This window comes from Triticum urartu, chromosome 1A, assembly GCF_056163025.1.
Source record: "Triticum urartu cultivar PI428250 chromosome 1A, HENAU_Tu73, whole genome shotgun sequence".
In the NCBI taxonomy this organism is placed as follows: domain Eukaryota; kingdom Viridiplantae; phylum Streptophyta; class Magnoliopsida; order Poales; family Poaceae; genus Triticum; species Triticum urartu.
Genome location: NC_141873.1, coordinates 72565322 through 72581345, shown reverse-complemented (window position 1 = coordinate 72581345; position 16024 = coordinate 72565322).

The following is a 16024-nucleotide window of genomic DNA, read 5'->3' as shown; positions in this document are numbered from 1 at the left end:
TTAAGCAAATACCATGCTATTAAGACTCTCAAAATAATATAAGTGAGGCATGAGATATCAATAGTTTCTATAAAACAAATCCACCACCGTGCTCTAAAAGATATAAGTGAAGTACTAGAGCAAAATTATATAACTCAAAAGATATAAGCGAAGCACATAGAGTATTCTAACAAATTCCAAATCATGTATGGCTCTATCAAAAGGTGTGTAAATCAAGGATGATTGTTGTAAACTAACAATCAAAGACTCAAATCATACAAGACGCTCCAAGCAAAACACATATCATGTGGTAAATAAAAATATAGCTCCAAGTAAAGTTACCGATAGAAGTAGACGAAAGAGGGAATGCCTTCCAGGGCATCACCAAGCTTTGGCTTTTAGGTGTCCTTAGATTATCTTGGGGGTGCCATGGGCATCCCCAAGCTTAGGCTCTTGCCACTTCTTGTTCCATAATTCATCAAATCTTTACCCAAAACTTGAAAACTTCACAACACAAAACTTAAAGTAGAAAATCTCGTGAGCTCCGTTAGCGAAAGAAAACAAAAGACCACTTCAAGGTACTGTAATGAACTCATTCTTTATTTATATGGGTGTTATACTTACTGTATTCCAACTTCTCTATGGTTTATAAACTATTTTACTAGCCATAGATTCATCAAAATAAGCAAACAACACACGAAAAACAGAATCTGTCAAAAACAGAACAGTCTGTAGTAATCTGTAGCTAGCGCAAGATCTGGAACCCCAAAAATTCTAAAATAAATTTCTGGACGTGAGGAATTTATCTGTTAATCATCTTCAAAAATAATTAACTAAATAGCACTTTCCAAATAAAAATGACAGCAGTTCTCATGAGCGCTAAAGTTTCTGTTTTTTTACAGTAAGTTCAAGAAGACTTTCCCCAAGTCTTCCCAACGGTTCTACTTGGCACAAACACTAATTAAACACAAAAAACACAACCAAAACAGAGGCTAGATAATTTATTTATTACTAAACAGGAGCAAAAAGTAAGGAATAAAAACAAAATTGGGTTGCCTCCCAACAAGCGCTATCGTTTAACGCCCCTAGCTAGGCATAACAAGTAAGAATAGATCTAAGTATTGCCATCTTTGGTAGGCAATTCTTCAATGAGGCATCTACCATCTTTAGGAAAATTTATTTCTTTTTATCAAACTTTTAGGCACAAGATCGAAAAATTCATTTGTAACAAATGGTTCCTTAATGATAGCAAAAAGATTGGGATGAACACTTATAGATTTGAGATCCGCATTTTCCTTACTAGATGATTCACCCTTATTTTTAGGAACGTACATAAGCTTGGCAACTTTAGTGGAAGGACTTGGAGTATTCTTTACGGAAGAAAAAGAGGTTCCCAAGTTGGTAATAATATTCTCAAGTTTATCGATCCTAACGGAATCGTGATTTATTTTCTCATTAACTAAGGGTTCCTTTTCTTTAATATCTTTCAAAGTAACTCCTACTTTAGATCCATATTGAGAGATTCGGCTGTGGATCTTTTTATCCAAATTTTCAATCAATTCTATGGTAGCAACCTTATTTTCAATAATTTCAAGCCTTTGCATTACATGCTCCAAAGTTAATATAGTTCCATTAACCAAGAGAGGGGGTGAGCTAAATAAATCTAACATAGCATTATAAGAATCAAAAGTATGGCTACCCAAAAAGTTCCCTCCGGTAATAGTATCAAGAACATAACGGTGCCAAGGAGTAATGCCTACATAAAAATTGCGAAGGAGAATGGTAGTAGATTGCTTCCTAGTAGATTTATTTTGAGCATTGCAAATTCTATACCAAGCATCTTTTAGATTTTCACCCTCCCTTTGCTTAAAATTTAGAATTTCATTAGCGGGAGACAACGGAGAAGATAAGGGACTAGCCATAACGTCAAGCAAACAGACTAACACACAAGCAAACAGAAAGCAAGCGAACAAAAAGAGGCAAATGAGAAAGAGAGGGAGGATAGAGAGAGAGAGAGAGAGGGCGAATAAAACGGTAAGGGTGAAGTGGGGGAGAGGAAAAAGAGAGGAAAATGGAAAATAATGTAATGCGGGAGATAAGGGTATGTGATGGGTACTTGGTATGTTGACTTTTGCGTAGACCTCCCCGGCAACAGCGCCAGAAATCCTTCTTGCTACCTCTTTTAGCACTGCGTTGGTTTTCCTCGAAGAGGAAGGGATGATGCAGCAAAGTAGCGTAAGTATTTCCCTCAGTTTTTGAGAACCAAGGTATCAATCCAGTAGGAGGCTACGCGCGAGTCCCTCGCACCTGCACAAAACAAATAAATCCTCGCAACCAACACAAATAGGGGTTGTTAATCCCTATAGGGCCACTTACGAGAGTGAGATCTGATAGATATGATAAGATAATATTTTTGGTACTTTTATGATAAAGATGCAAAGTAAAATAAAGGCAAAGTAAATAACTAAGTAGTAGGAGATTGATATGATAAAGATAGACCCGGGGGCCATAGGTTTCACTAGTGGCTTCTCTCGAGATAATAAGTATTCTATGGTGGGTGAACAAATTACTGTTGAGCAATTGACAGAATTGAGCATAGTTATGAGAATATCTAGGTATGATCATGTATATAGGCATCACGTCCGAGACAAGTGGACCGACTCCTGCCTGCATCTACTACTATTACTCCACTCATTGACCGCTATCCAGCATGGATCTAGAGTATTAAGTTAAAAACAGAGTAATGCCTTAAGCAAGATGACATGATGTAGAGGGATAGACTCATGCAATATGAAGAAAACCCCATTTTGTTATCCTCGATGGCAACAATAGAATACGTGCCTTGCTGCCCTTACTGTCACCGGGAAAGGACACCGCAAGATTGAACCCCAAGCTAAGCACTTCTCCCATTGCAAGAAAGATCAATCTAGTAGGCTAAACCAAATTGATAATTCGAAGAGACTTGCAAAGATAACCAATCATACATAAAAGAATTCAGAGAAGATTCAAATATTATTCATAGATAGACTTGATCATAAACCCACAATTCATCGGTCTCAACAAACACACCACAAAAAGAAGATTACATTGAATAGATCTCCACAAGAGAGGGGGAGAACATTGTATTGAGACCCAAAAAGAGAGAAGAAGCCATCTAGCTACTAACTATGGACCCTTAGGTCTGAGGTAAACTACTCACACTTCATCGGAGGGGCTATGGTGTTGATGTAGAAGCCCTCCGTGATCGATGCCCCCTCCGGCGGAGCTCCAGAACAGGCCCCAAGATGGGATCTCGTGGATACAGAAAGTTACGGCGATGGAATTAGGGTTTTGGCTCCATTTCTGATCGTTTGAGGGTACGTGGGTATATATAGGAGGAAGAAGTACATCGGTGGAGCAACAGGGGGCCCACGAGGGTGGAGGGCGCGCCTGGGGGGGGGGGGGGGTAGGCGCGCCCCCTACCTCGTGGCCTCCTGTTACGTGTCTTGACGCAGGGTCCAAGTCTCCTAAGTTGTATTCGATGAGAAAATCACGTTCCCGAAGGTTTCATTCCATTTGGACTCCATTTGATATTCCTTTTCTTTGAAACCCTAAAACAGGCAAAAAACAACAATTCTGGGATGGGCCTCCGGTTAATAGGTTAGTCCCAAAAATAATATAGAAGTGGATAATAAAGCCCAATAATGTCCAAAACAGTAGATAATATAGCATGGAGCAATCAAAAATTATAGATACGTTGGAGACATATCAGTGACGTCCCACGAACTCTAGATCCAGCTGAGTTCGAGGGAGAGTTTCGTCAGTATGACGGCGTGATGACGGTGATGATGAAGTTACCGACGCAGGGCTTCGCCTAAGCTCTACAAGATATGACCGAGGTGGAAATCTGTGGAGGAGGGAACTGCACACGGCTAAAACAATCAACTTGTGTGTTCTAGGGTGCCCCCCTTCCCACGTATATAAAGGAGGGAGGGGGAGGCCGGCCGACCCTCCTTGGCGTGCCCCCAAGAGGGGAATCCTACTAGGACTCCAAGTCCTAGTAGGTTTCCACCAAAAGGGAGAGAGTGGGAAGGAAGGAGAGGGAGAGGGGAAAGGAAAAGGGGGGCGTCGCCCCGCCTCCTAGTCCAATTCGGACTCAACGGGGAGGGGGCTCACGGCCTGCCCTGGCCACCCCTCTCTCTCTCCACTAAGGCCCATCGAGGCCCATTAGTTTCCCCGTGGTTTCCGATAACCCTCCGGCACTCAGGTTTTATTTGAAACTTCTCCAGAACACTTCCGGTGTCTGAACATATCCGTCCAATATATCAATCTTTATGTCTCGACCATTTCGAGACTCCTCGTCATGTCCTTGATCACATCCGAACTCCGAACTACCTTCGGTACATCAAACCACATAAACTCATAATACCGATAGTCATCAAACGTTAAGCGTGCGGACCCTACGGGTTCGAGAACTATGTAGACATGACTGAGACTCACTTCCGGTCAATAACCAATAGCGGAACCTGGATGCTCATATTGGTTCCTACATATTCTATGAAGATCTTTATCGGTCAAACCGCATAAAAACATACGTTGTTCCCTTTGTCATCGGTATGTTACTTGCCCGAGATTCGATCATCGGTATCTCAATACCTAGTTCAATCTCATTACCAGCAAGTCTCTTTACTCATTCTGTAATGCAACATCCCGTAACCAACTCATTAGTCACATCGCTTGCAAGGCTTATAGTGATGTGCATTACCGAGAGGGCCCAGAGATACCTCTCCGATGCACGGAGTGACAAATCCTAATCTCGATCTATGCCAGCTCAACAAACACCATCGGAGACACATGTAGAGCATCTTTATAGTCACCCAGTTACGTTGTGAGGTTTGATAGCACACTAAGTGTTCCTCCGGTATTTGGGAGTTGCATAATCTCATAGTCATAGGAACATGTATAAGTTATGGAGAAAGCAATAGCAGTAAACTAAACGATCATCGTGCTAAGCTAACTGATGGGTCAAGTCAATCACATCATTCTCTAATGATGTGACCCTGTTCATCAAATGACAACTCTTTGTCCATGGCTAGGAAACTTAACCATCTTTGATTAACGAGCCACTACTAGGAAAAGGCTAATTAGTGGCGCACCTGTTTTGGCCATTAATGGCGCACTACAGGTGCGCCACTATTAACACGCCACTAGTAACAAGTACTAATGGTGCACCCCTGGTGCGCCACTAGTATCCCAGATTATAGTGGCGCACCAGGCTGTGCGCCATTAGTATGTCCCCTGGTGCGCCATTACTATGCCTCCCAGGGGGCCATATTTACCTTGTGCTCTGGGTTACTAATGGCGCACTACTAGATAATGCGCCACTAGTATGTTTATTGCAGTGCGCCACTAAAGTGCAGTATGGTGCGCCACTAGTATGAATATTAGGAATTTTTTTCTTTTCTGATATTTGCACAAGTTACAAAATATATTACTGCACAGAATATAGACAGCACAACATATAAACAACAGATTTATCGAATACAAATAGAAGATTAGTCTCCGAATACAATCCATCATATTAGTCTCCGAATTCAAAAGACTGAACAAAGTTAGAACATTACAAGTCTCGAGACCGCGATTAGCGAGTTTGTCTTCACATTACAAGTCGATATCGATCATCTAAACTACCATCACATAGAAGAGAGCTGCGGTCATCACGATTAGCATCATCACGATGAAACTGGTCTTCATCCGGTTCCTCCTCTGCTCCCTCCTCTTTCCCGCTATATAGCGCGCGTATCTAGCTTCCGTCTCCGCCCTAGTGGTGTACCCTTTGTAACTGTTACCGCTGAAACGGTGAACCTGTCTCCGACACTCCTCCCAGTCGTCGTAGACTCCAGGAACCTTTCCCTTGTACACGACATGTGACGGCATCTCTGTGCACTAGACAAACAAAATGTTAGTAGCAATTCACAGACAATACATAAGAAATATATAAGTATGCAACAAAAGGATCAGAAGAGAAAAGCAACACATTAATAGCACGATTCATGGTCCTACTAATAAATAGCATCGATTACATATAAGTTGAACGACTGTCCAAACCAAAGAGACATACAAGTTCATTAAAGTTTAATTACAACATGAGCTAATCGATATTTCAGAACTACATAGCATCACTACTTTCGACTCAACTCAGGGACCGGAGCATGGATGAAGCCGCCGTCTTTTGTGATGGTCATGAAATCGCGATCGTTGTCAGCCTGCATTTGTAGCGTTATTTCTATCTCACTGTTGGACGGTTGATATCTGAGGTAGAACTGCCCCGAGGTACGAAGGACATCTTGATGGATGATTTCCTCAAACTCCGACTGGATGCGAAAGAATTCTTGTCTGAGGTCCGCGTCCTAGATTTCCAACAAGCGTGCGGCCCAATCTTTGAGACTATTTGATAGCGGAAGTTGATTATGGTCTCGTACGATCGCCAGCATGTGATGGAGGGCGTAGTAGGCATCCTTCTGACCGCGAGGCGGCTGCTTGACGCAGGGGAACGTCGTTATGTGGGTGAACACGTGCTTGCCGTACCTAAGAATTCGCCTCCTGATGGTGCCTCCAGATTTGGCGTAGCTAGGGAGAACATCATCAAGAACTTTCTTGATATTTGTGTAGTCTTTATTCAACTGATGGCCCGAGTCGAAATACGTGGCCATGGAATAGTTCGGGCTTAAGAGGATGAGTGTGCAACGTGTGTCACTGCACAAAACACGGAATGTTAGAAAAAAAGAACGATCGAAATCTAAGAAATCATATGTTACGGGGCGGTGAGGGGATGACTTACTTGGGAAAGTAAGGCACGAGGAAGTTATCCTTATCTGGGTTCGCCAGAATGACGCCTTCGAGGTATGAACTCGTGACTTGTCGGTCCCCAGCGCTGCCCAAGATCTTGGCACACATGTAGAATGGGTCGACTATCATGATGTCCGGGGTCTTGTCTCTAGTGATCCGCATCTCCATACTCAGCGAAAATAGCCGAACGAAGGTGTAGTGCAGCGGATGAAGGTTAAACATAGCGAAGATGTCATCAAACTGCAGGACGATCATACCCCCGATGGCGCTATCGACAAAGCCCTTGCCCTCTGGCATCTTGGCCACGAAAACCGGGTATGCCACATCATTCTCGGAGAGACGCCGCTTCTCTAAGGAAAGAACACTGTCATGCAGACTCCGCATAGCACCAGTTGCAGCATTGAGTATATTAGTCGGTAGCATCGGCCTACCCGCCACATGCACCCTCCTCGAGATATCCTTAGATGTAGGTGGCCCGTCCTGAGCACGGATTGCACTCGGTGCCGGATGTAGAATGCGTCTCCTGAGAACTGAACGCCAGACGACGCCTGTTGCAATTGGGTTTCTCCGCGGTACCAGCTAGATCGCGATCGTCTTTTGCAGGGTTGGGTTCTTGAGAAGGAGCCCCCAATAATTCGTCACTGTACCCATGTTCGTTGAAGTACTTATCGACCCTGGTAAATGTACTATCGTCGTCGTCCGGATCCTGTGCCATATGCATGTCTGGATCGGCCATATGTTCATCGTCGTCGTCCGGTAGCGTTGCGGCGGTCTTGCCATGGCTTGGCGCCGGCACGACTGGCGGTGTTGTCTGTGGGGTGGTGTCCCCCGCCCCCAAACGAATCTAGCTCTTCGGCCAAAGCATGGACCAGCCTATGCAGGCGCTGAGGGTCATCACATCATCTTCGTCGGCCCCAGGGGGTCGATACGGAGGTAACAAGTCGTCACAGCCCCGCAACACCCGAACTAGTTGAACCCTATACACGTTGGGTGGCATCGGATTACCGTGGAACAGGAGGTTGTCCGGTTGAACGATTCTGGCCTTGGCGACATCGATCAACTCGCCGTTCACAAAGTGCAGGAGAGTGCATGGAACGTCGGCGACGCCCTGCGAAAACATGTAGGGCGTCGGGGATGCCCAGTCAAAGGCAAGAAGATGAAGTCATCGGCCGAGAGGCTTAGTTACCCTGATGGCGTCGAGCTTGGCTAATGTTGAGGCACCGCCAACGGCGGGCGTGCAAGTGACAGAGGGGCCGCTTGCTGCCGAGGTGCCGACCAACGTATTCTTCGCACACCCGGGTGCATTAAGCTCCAATGCCGGCACCGACACCGGAGACACCAATGCCGCCTCCGCCGGAGACACCAATGGCGCCGTCGGCGCGTTGTGCGAGTTGCTGCCCGTGAAGCTGGGAATCGGGGGTGGCCCTTGTTGGCCGCCCGCAATCCACGCCTGCAGCCCCTCAAGCAAGGTAGGCATAATGGCGGTGATCGTCGCTCCCAGTTGGTCTCGCACTTGCTCTTCGATTATCTCCAGAATCCGCACCACTTTTGCCTTGAGTTCTTGAACCTCGCGCTCCTGGCTTTCTGATCTGGTCTTTCTCTCCTTTCGCCCAGCGGTATAGTATTCCGACCATTTCATGGACAAGCCTTTGCCGGCCAAACGACCAACTGACGACGGCTTACTGAGCTTATCCTTGTTTTTCATTACGTTCAACGCCCTATTTAAAGGAGTGTCGAAAGGGGAGCTCTGAGACGACCCGGTGCTACTGCTTTCAGTGTCCTGCGGAAGGAACGTGAACCATTTAGAAATTTGGCTTCATTAATTAGAATGCAACCATATGGAGCTAATTACGTGGGGGTGTATTCCTTATCAGAACAAGCTCAAGCGCCTTGGTCTTCGGATCTGTGGTAAGCTCCTTGGTTACCGGTTCAATCTTGTACCGGGCCCTGACATAGTTCCTGGTCTGCTTGTCATGGTATTTCTCGAAGAGGGGTGGTAGGCCTTGCTCGGCATGCTCTGCGTCCTCCTTGTCCCATATAGGTTCCGCCACTCTGTAACCGCCGGGACCGAGTTTGTGGACCCCTAAGTTCAAGTCCCGCATCTCTTTCCCCCACTGACTTGATTCCATGGTTGCGTTGCTCTCGCACTTGATCTTGAACTCCAGGTAGTCATCTTCGCTGATCGAAGGATTTTTCTCCTTGATCTTCTCATAACTATCACCTTTTTCAATCATTCTCTTCACCGCGGCTCTCCAAGTAGCCAGGGCCGTGCTCATCTTTGTGATGGAGGCACTGTTCACTTTATTCCCTGAGAGGCTTGTGTTTGCAAAGTCACGGGGGAACTTGTATCGTTCGTGCAGCTTCGTGAAGAGGAGGTTGCGCAAATTCCCTCGGTCACGATGCCTTAGGTTCTCGGTGTTGATCGAGACGGTGCTCCGGAGAATGCACCTGAGCTGTCCCGCGTACCCCTTGACTAATTCTTTGGGCACCGTTGGATGCCCATCGGAGGACACTTCAGTAAATTCCTCCTTGACGGTGCCGAGCACGTTCGGGCACCGGTCCTTCCGTTGCCTATTCGGTTGGCTGCCATCTGTGCGTGCGCTGCCATCATCAGTGGTGGCATCCTCGGCAGCACCATCAGTGGTGTCATCCCCGACGCCACTAGGGGTTGTGTAGTCGGGATCGGTGTCTTCCGCGGCGTCCTCATAGCGGTGAGGTTCTTCCTCCATCTCCTGGGATAGCTCCCAGAATGCCTTGCCCGAACCGCCGGCCTCATCGTTGTGGGCCATGTTTCGCTCTAAATAGGAAAAAATTTTGGTCAAAAAGTTGGTTAATGTCAAGGAACAAGATCTCTAAGTTAACCAAATAACCTAATTCTCGAGGAATGTCGCCAAAAAGTTGGCTTCGGTGTGCGGTACAAAACTGAATTATGGAAATCTTCAGAATGAACAAGCTAAGGGCTGCAAATGCCCGCAAGGCTTCAAGGGTGACGACATAATGGCTCAGTGTTATTTAAGGGTTGGTTTGTGAGGAATTATCATGGTCTCATCATTTTGGGTTTGTCGACACCGAGGCATCCGAAAAGCTAAGCTTTTATCATTTAGGGTTTGTCGACGCCGAGGCACCCTAAATGCTAAGTTAAGTTTTCATCATTTAGGGTTTATCGATGCCGAGGCACCGTAAAAGCTAAGGTTTTATTTTTTAGGGTTTGTCGACGCCGACGCACCCTAAAAGCCAAGGTTATATCATTTAAGGTTTGTCGATGCCGAGGCACCCCAAAAGCCTAAGTTTTCATCATTTAGGGTTTATCGATGCCGAGGCACCCTAAAAGCCAAGGTTATATCATTTAGGGTTTGTCGACGCCGAGGGACCCCAAAAGCCTAAGTTTTCATCATTTAGGGTTTATCGATGACGAGGCACCCTAAAAGCCATCATCATCATCATATCATCTTGAAAATATTATAACAACTAAGTTCATCCTACTTAATTAAGTAATATTGACATTTTGTTAAATCTTAATTAAGTAATAGAGTTTCATTCACTTCTTGCACTAATAGATTGCATTTCCAAGTTCTTATAAGTTATAACGGAGACCCTACGAGGACCTGGAAGCTTGCATGCGTTCTAGGTAAAATTCTGGTGGAGTTCGTCTAATAAGGAGTTGATTGGTTGATATAACAAGTTCTAGGGAAAATTCTAGTGGAGAAATGGAACTGGTTAAGAGTTAAAAGAGATGTATCTAATTAGAAACATAGGTGGAGGGTCTTGTAGAGGATAGATAGGTAGCAGAATCCATTCAGATGGAAAGCTTTAATGAGGATGAATCAAGATTTGGATAATTCATGCCTTTAGGTGAATAGGAAGTTACTTTTGCAAATATCTGTTGGGTCCAATAAGATAATCCACAGTGTGGTGAAAACACGCCCTTCGAACTGGTTTGAGCTATTGGTGAATGGAGATGGTCTAAGATTTTCAGTAGTAAGAAGTGAAGTGGTAATTTTGAGAGCAAATGGTTAGGATGAGTGGTTCCTCTTTCCTGTTTAGCTTTACAATAGAATATTGTTAGTCATGCACACTTGTGCATTTTCAGCCAGGCCCAGTGGAGTTGGCCTAAAACATTTCTTTCTTTCAGCCAGGCGAGGGGGGAGATAGCGATCGAGAGATGGAGGGGATCTGGTGCAGGGGGGGGGGAGGGATAGGGGGGAAGCTTAGCAATGGCGCACCTCCCAGGGGTGCGCCATAAGTACATCCATAGCAATGGTGCACCTCCCAGGGGTGCGCCGTATGTACAGACATAGCAATGGCGCACCACCGAGGGGTGCGCCATAAGTAACTTTTTTTATTTTTATTTGCATCTAATAATTTTTTAGAAAATGACAATCAAATTTGAAAACATTTATGAATGTGAAAAAATATCATCAAATTTGTTATTTGAAAATATTTATGAATACAAAAAAATATCATCAAATTTGTTATTTGAAAATATCATCAAATTTGTTATTTGAAAATATTTGAAAAAATATCATAAAAATTGGTATACCAATGGCGCACCTCCTAGGGGTGTGCCATAAGTACATTGATAGCAATGGCACACCTTCTCCTGGTGCGCCATTAGTAACTTTTTTATTATTATTTTTAGTTGCATCTAATAATTTTTTAGAAAATGACAATCAAATTTGAAAACATTGATGATTGTGAAAAAATATCATCAAATTTTTTATTTCAAAATATTTATGAATATGAAAAAATATCATCAAATTTGTTATTTAAAAATATCATCAATATTTTTTTGGATTTTTAGTTGCATTCGTTTGTGAATTGGTAAAACATTTATGAATATGAAAAAATATCATCAAATTTGAAAAAATATTCATTAATTCAAAAAGTGCCCATGAAATTTAAAAACATTCATGAGTTCAAAAAGTATTAAAAAATTCAATACTTTTTGTGAGTTAAAAATTCAATACCATAATAAACATAAATAAATATTCATGAGGACTAGAACAGAAGAAATATCATTTCCATATGTCGAAATACAATCGAGAAATGAAGACTACGATTTAAATACAATCGATCTTAGCTAGCTATCTTTTCACAATCTTCTTGCCCTTCTTTTTCGCAAATGGAGTTCTTCTGTTGAACGGACATCCTTTAGATAGGGTGGTCCTGCTTCTTCTTGTGGTGTATGGCACTTCATCGTCGTCGTCATGTTCCATCTTCGGATCGCTGTACTTGTCGAAGTCTTGCTCATTGGCGACTCCATCCATTCCGATGATCTTCCTTTAGCCTCTCCTCACGACAACACGACTGGGCTTTGAAAGGTCGGTAATGAAGAAGCATTGGTCCACTTGGGAAGCCAGTACCCATGGCTCATTTTTCGCGGTGACGTTTGTGCCCGCGGTCTTGGATTTGGCTTCGGGTATAACCATGGTGGTGAAATACCGGTCTTCTTTTAGGACGCTCTTGGCCCATCTGACACGAAACATCGGGACCTTCTCTCCAGCGTAGCTCAGCTCCTAGATCTCCTCGATCCTTCCGTAGTATCTGTCCTTGTCGTTACTGGTGTAGGATTCCATCGTTACCCCGGAGTTCTGATAACCACCGCTCTTCATGTCCTTTCCCTCGGTGTAGAATGTGTAGCCGTTGATATCGTACGCCTCATAGGTCATCAGGTTGTGCTCGGCGCCCTATGACAAGGCGAATATGAGTTTTTCTTCCGCGGAAGAATCCTCATGTAAAGGGTACGACAGAAGCTTCTTCTTGAACCAATGCGTGAAACATGAGTTGTGCTCTTTGGTTATATCTCCGTCCATCCTCTGTTGGCCTCGGTCATTGTACGTCTTCTCAATAAAGGTTTTGTGCTCTACCACCCAAGGATCGACAACATCTATGTGTTGTAGCACGACTAGGTTTGCTCTTTCAAAGTCGGCGAGTCGACCCTCAAAGTCGACATGCATTTCGCGGCGACCCCATCCAGCGAGCCCGCCGAGGTGCCTGTTGATGGGCAGACCAACGGGGTTCTCGATGCCTAGATAATTCGTGCAGTAGGAGATGCACTCTTTGGTTAGAAAGCCCCTGGCTATGCTTCCCTCTGGACGTGACATGTTGCGAACGTATCCTTTGATGACACCATTCATCCTTTCGAACGGCATCATGTTGTGCAGGAACGTCGGCCGAGTTGGATGATATCCTCCATGATATGGACCAGCAGATGCACCATAACAAAGAAGAATGCGGGCGAGAAGTACATCTGAAGCTCGCATAGTATCACCACGATCTCTTCCTGTAGCCTTCTGAGTTGCCTCACGCCAACCGACTTCCGAGAGATGACGTCAAAAAATTTGCATAGGCCAAATAGCGTTTCACGGACATGCACGTCCATGATCCCACATATTGCAACTGGAAGTATCTGCGTCATCAGCACGTGACAGTCGTGAGACTTCATCCCGCTGAACTTCTGCTTTGCTGAGTCTAGGTATCTGCTTATCTTCCCCGCGTAACCGTAAGGAAGTTTTACTCCTATGAGGCAGGTGAAAAACTGCTCGATCTCCTCCTGACTTAGAGTGAAGCACGCGGGAGGGTAGTCATTTCCGGTCTTCTTGGCCTTTTTGCCTTTGCGACGACTTTCCGTGTCCTGCTTCGCCTCATCATCATCATCATCATTAGTGTGAAGCTCCTCCCTGATGCCCATTGATTTCAAGTCCGCCCTTGCTTTCGGCCCATCTTTGGTCCTCTCTGGCATGTTGAGCAGGGTACCAAGCAGACTCTCACACACGTTCTTCGTGATATGCATGACATCAAGGCTGTGAGGCACACGGAGGATCTTCCAGTACGGCAAGTCCCAGAAAACATACCTCGTTTTCCATACCTTCAGCAGCGGCTCTGGCGCCTTTCGCTTCTTTCCCGGATGTGGCGCTGTCGGTGTCAAAACCGGCAGATCTCAGGTAGGGGGTCCCGAACTGTGCATCTAAGGCGGATGGTAACAGGAGGCAGGGGACACGATGTTTTACCCAGGTTCGGGCCCTCTTGATGGAGGTAAAACCCTACATCCTGCTTGATTTATTCTTGATAATATGAGTAGTACAAGAGTTGATCTACCACGAGATCGGAGAGGCTAAACCCTAGAAGCTAGCCTATGGTATGATTGTATGTTGTCCTACGGACCAAAACCCTCCGGTTTATAGACACCGGAGGGGGCTAGGGTTACACAAGGTCGATTACAAAGGAGGAGATATACATATCCGTACTGCCTAGCTTGCCTTCCATGCCAAGTAGAGTCCCATCCGGACACGGGACGAAGTATTCAATCTCGTATCTTCATAGTCCAACAGTCTGGCCAAAGGATATAGTCCGGCTGTCCGGAGACCCCCTAATCCAAGACTCCCTCAGTAGCCCCTGAACCAGGCTTCAATGACGACGAGTCCGACACGCAGTGTTGCCTTCGGCATTGCAAGGCGGGTTCCTCCTCCGAAGACACCACGGAAGAATTTGAATACAAGGATAGTGTCCGACCTTGCAAAATAAGTTCCACATACCACCGTAGAGAGAATAATATTACCACAAATCTAATCCATTGACACGTTTCGGCAGCATGACATCACGCCACGGCCCGGTAATTATTTGAACCATTTTTCTTTAACCAGCCCCGCACATAACGCGAGGCGGTTTCTTGACACGTCTTGTCAAAGCAGAGATCGTGCTCCCCTTATTACGGGATTCTCATCAATACGGACGTGGGTAACCCAACCGCGCCATCAATTACGGTGCTTGGGCGATAAGCGAGTTTTACCAGGCTAGTGGGGGCACATAGTTTAGTCCGCCCTTATAAAGGGATAAGATCTCACCTTTTTCTACCCACGCCTTCTTCCTCCTTGCTCATCCATTCTTGCGCACTCGAGCTCCAGCGCCCAAGTCCGCATCCTCGTCCTCAAATCTCTCCAAACATGTCCGGAGCGGGAGGCAAGTGGATGGCCTCCTCCGTCACGGAGGGGCACATCAAAAAGTTACGTGGAGGTTGATACTTAGCCATGGATATCGCGCACCGGCTGCCAGCCGCGGGGCAGGTCGTCCCTACCCCGGAACCTCACGAAAGGGTGGTTTTCCTCCCCCACTTCGTCCGCAGACTGGGGTTTCCCCTCCATCCATTCGTTCGCGGCCTCATGTTCTATTATGGGCTGGACTTTCATGACCTGGCCCCGAATTTCATCCTCAACATCTCGGCGTTTATCATCGTGTGGGAGGCTTTCCTCCGCATCCGGCCCCACTTCGGCCTGTGGCTGAAGACCTTCAATATCAAGCCGAAGGTGGTGGGTGTCCAACAAGCAGAATGCGGCAGAGCCATGGTGGGCAAAATGCCCAACGTTATATGGCTCGAGGGCTCCTTCGTGGAGACCATAAAGGGGTGGCAATCGGGGTGGTTCTACATCACCGAGCCGCGTGACACCAACTGGGTGGCGGCCCCCGAGTTTCGGTCCGGAATCCCCACGCGGCTCACTTCCTGGAAGGAGAAGGGCCTATCCTGGGGTTCATCGGTGGAGCTGGACAGACTCCAGAAGTGTATCCGGAACATGACAAGCAAGAAACTTAAGCTTGTCAACATAGTCTAGGTCATTCTCTTCCGCTGGATCTCCCGTGTCAACAACGGGATTTCAACTTATGGGAGTTCGACCCGGCCCGGCACTAGACTCTAAGTGAGCTCTTCGACATGACGCATAAAGACATCTGGAGGGTGCTGTTCAAGGGCGCCGAGGTCCCTCCTTCTCTTACCGAGGACCGCGGGCTAAGCGCGAAGCGTTCTGCGAATCCGGTAAGTTCTGTACATCTGATAGGGTGTTTATTTCCCATAGCTTAACCATGTGCGGGGTCTAAGCTCCCATGCCTTTGACAGGACTGGGTGGAGACATCGGAGTAGATCAACTGTCCGGCCCCTCTGCCCGAAGACCCTGCGGATGCTCTCCTGACGGAGATGCAGTCTCCGTCTCCTTATGAGGTGCTAGATAAGACCAAGAAGAAGGCCAAGGGAACCCGAAAGATTTCCCGGCGCCAGGTGGTATCAGACTCATCGTCTGATAATTTCGAGACGCGCTCCTCCCACAAAAACGAGGAGAAGGAAGACGAAGACTCTCCCCCTCCAGCCGGGGGAGATAAGAAAAGGAAGGCCGCCCCAACCGGGGAGGCCGAAGGGTCCAAGAAGGGAAGGACTCTCCTTCCGGACTGT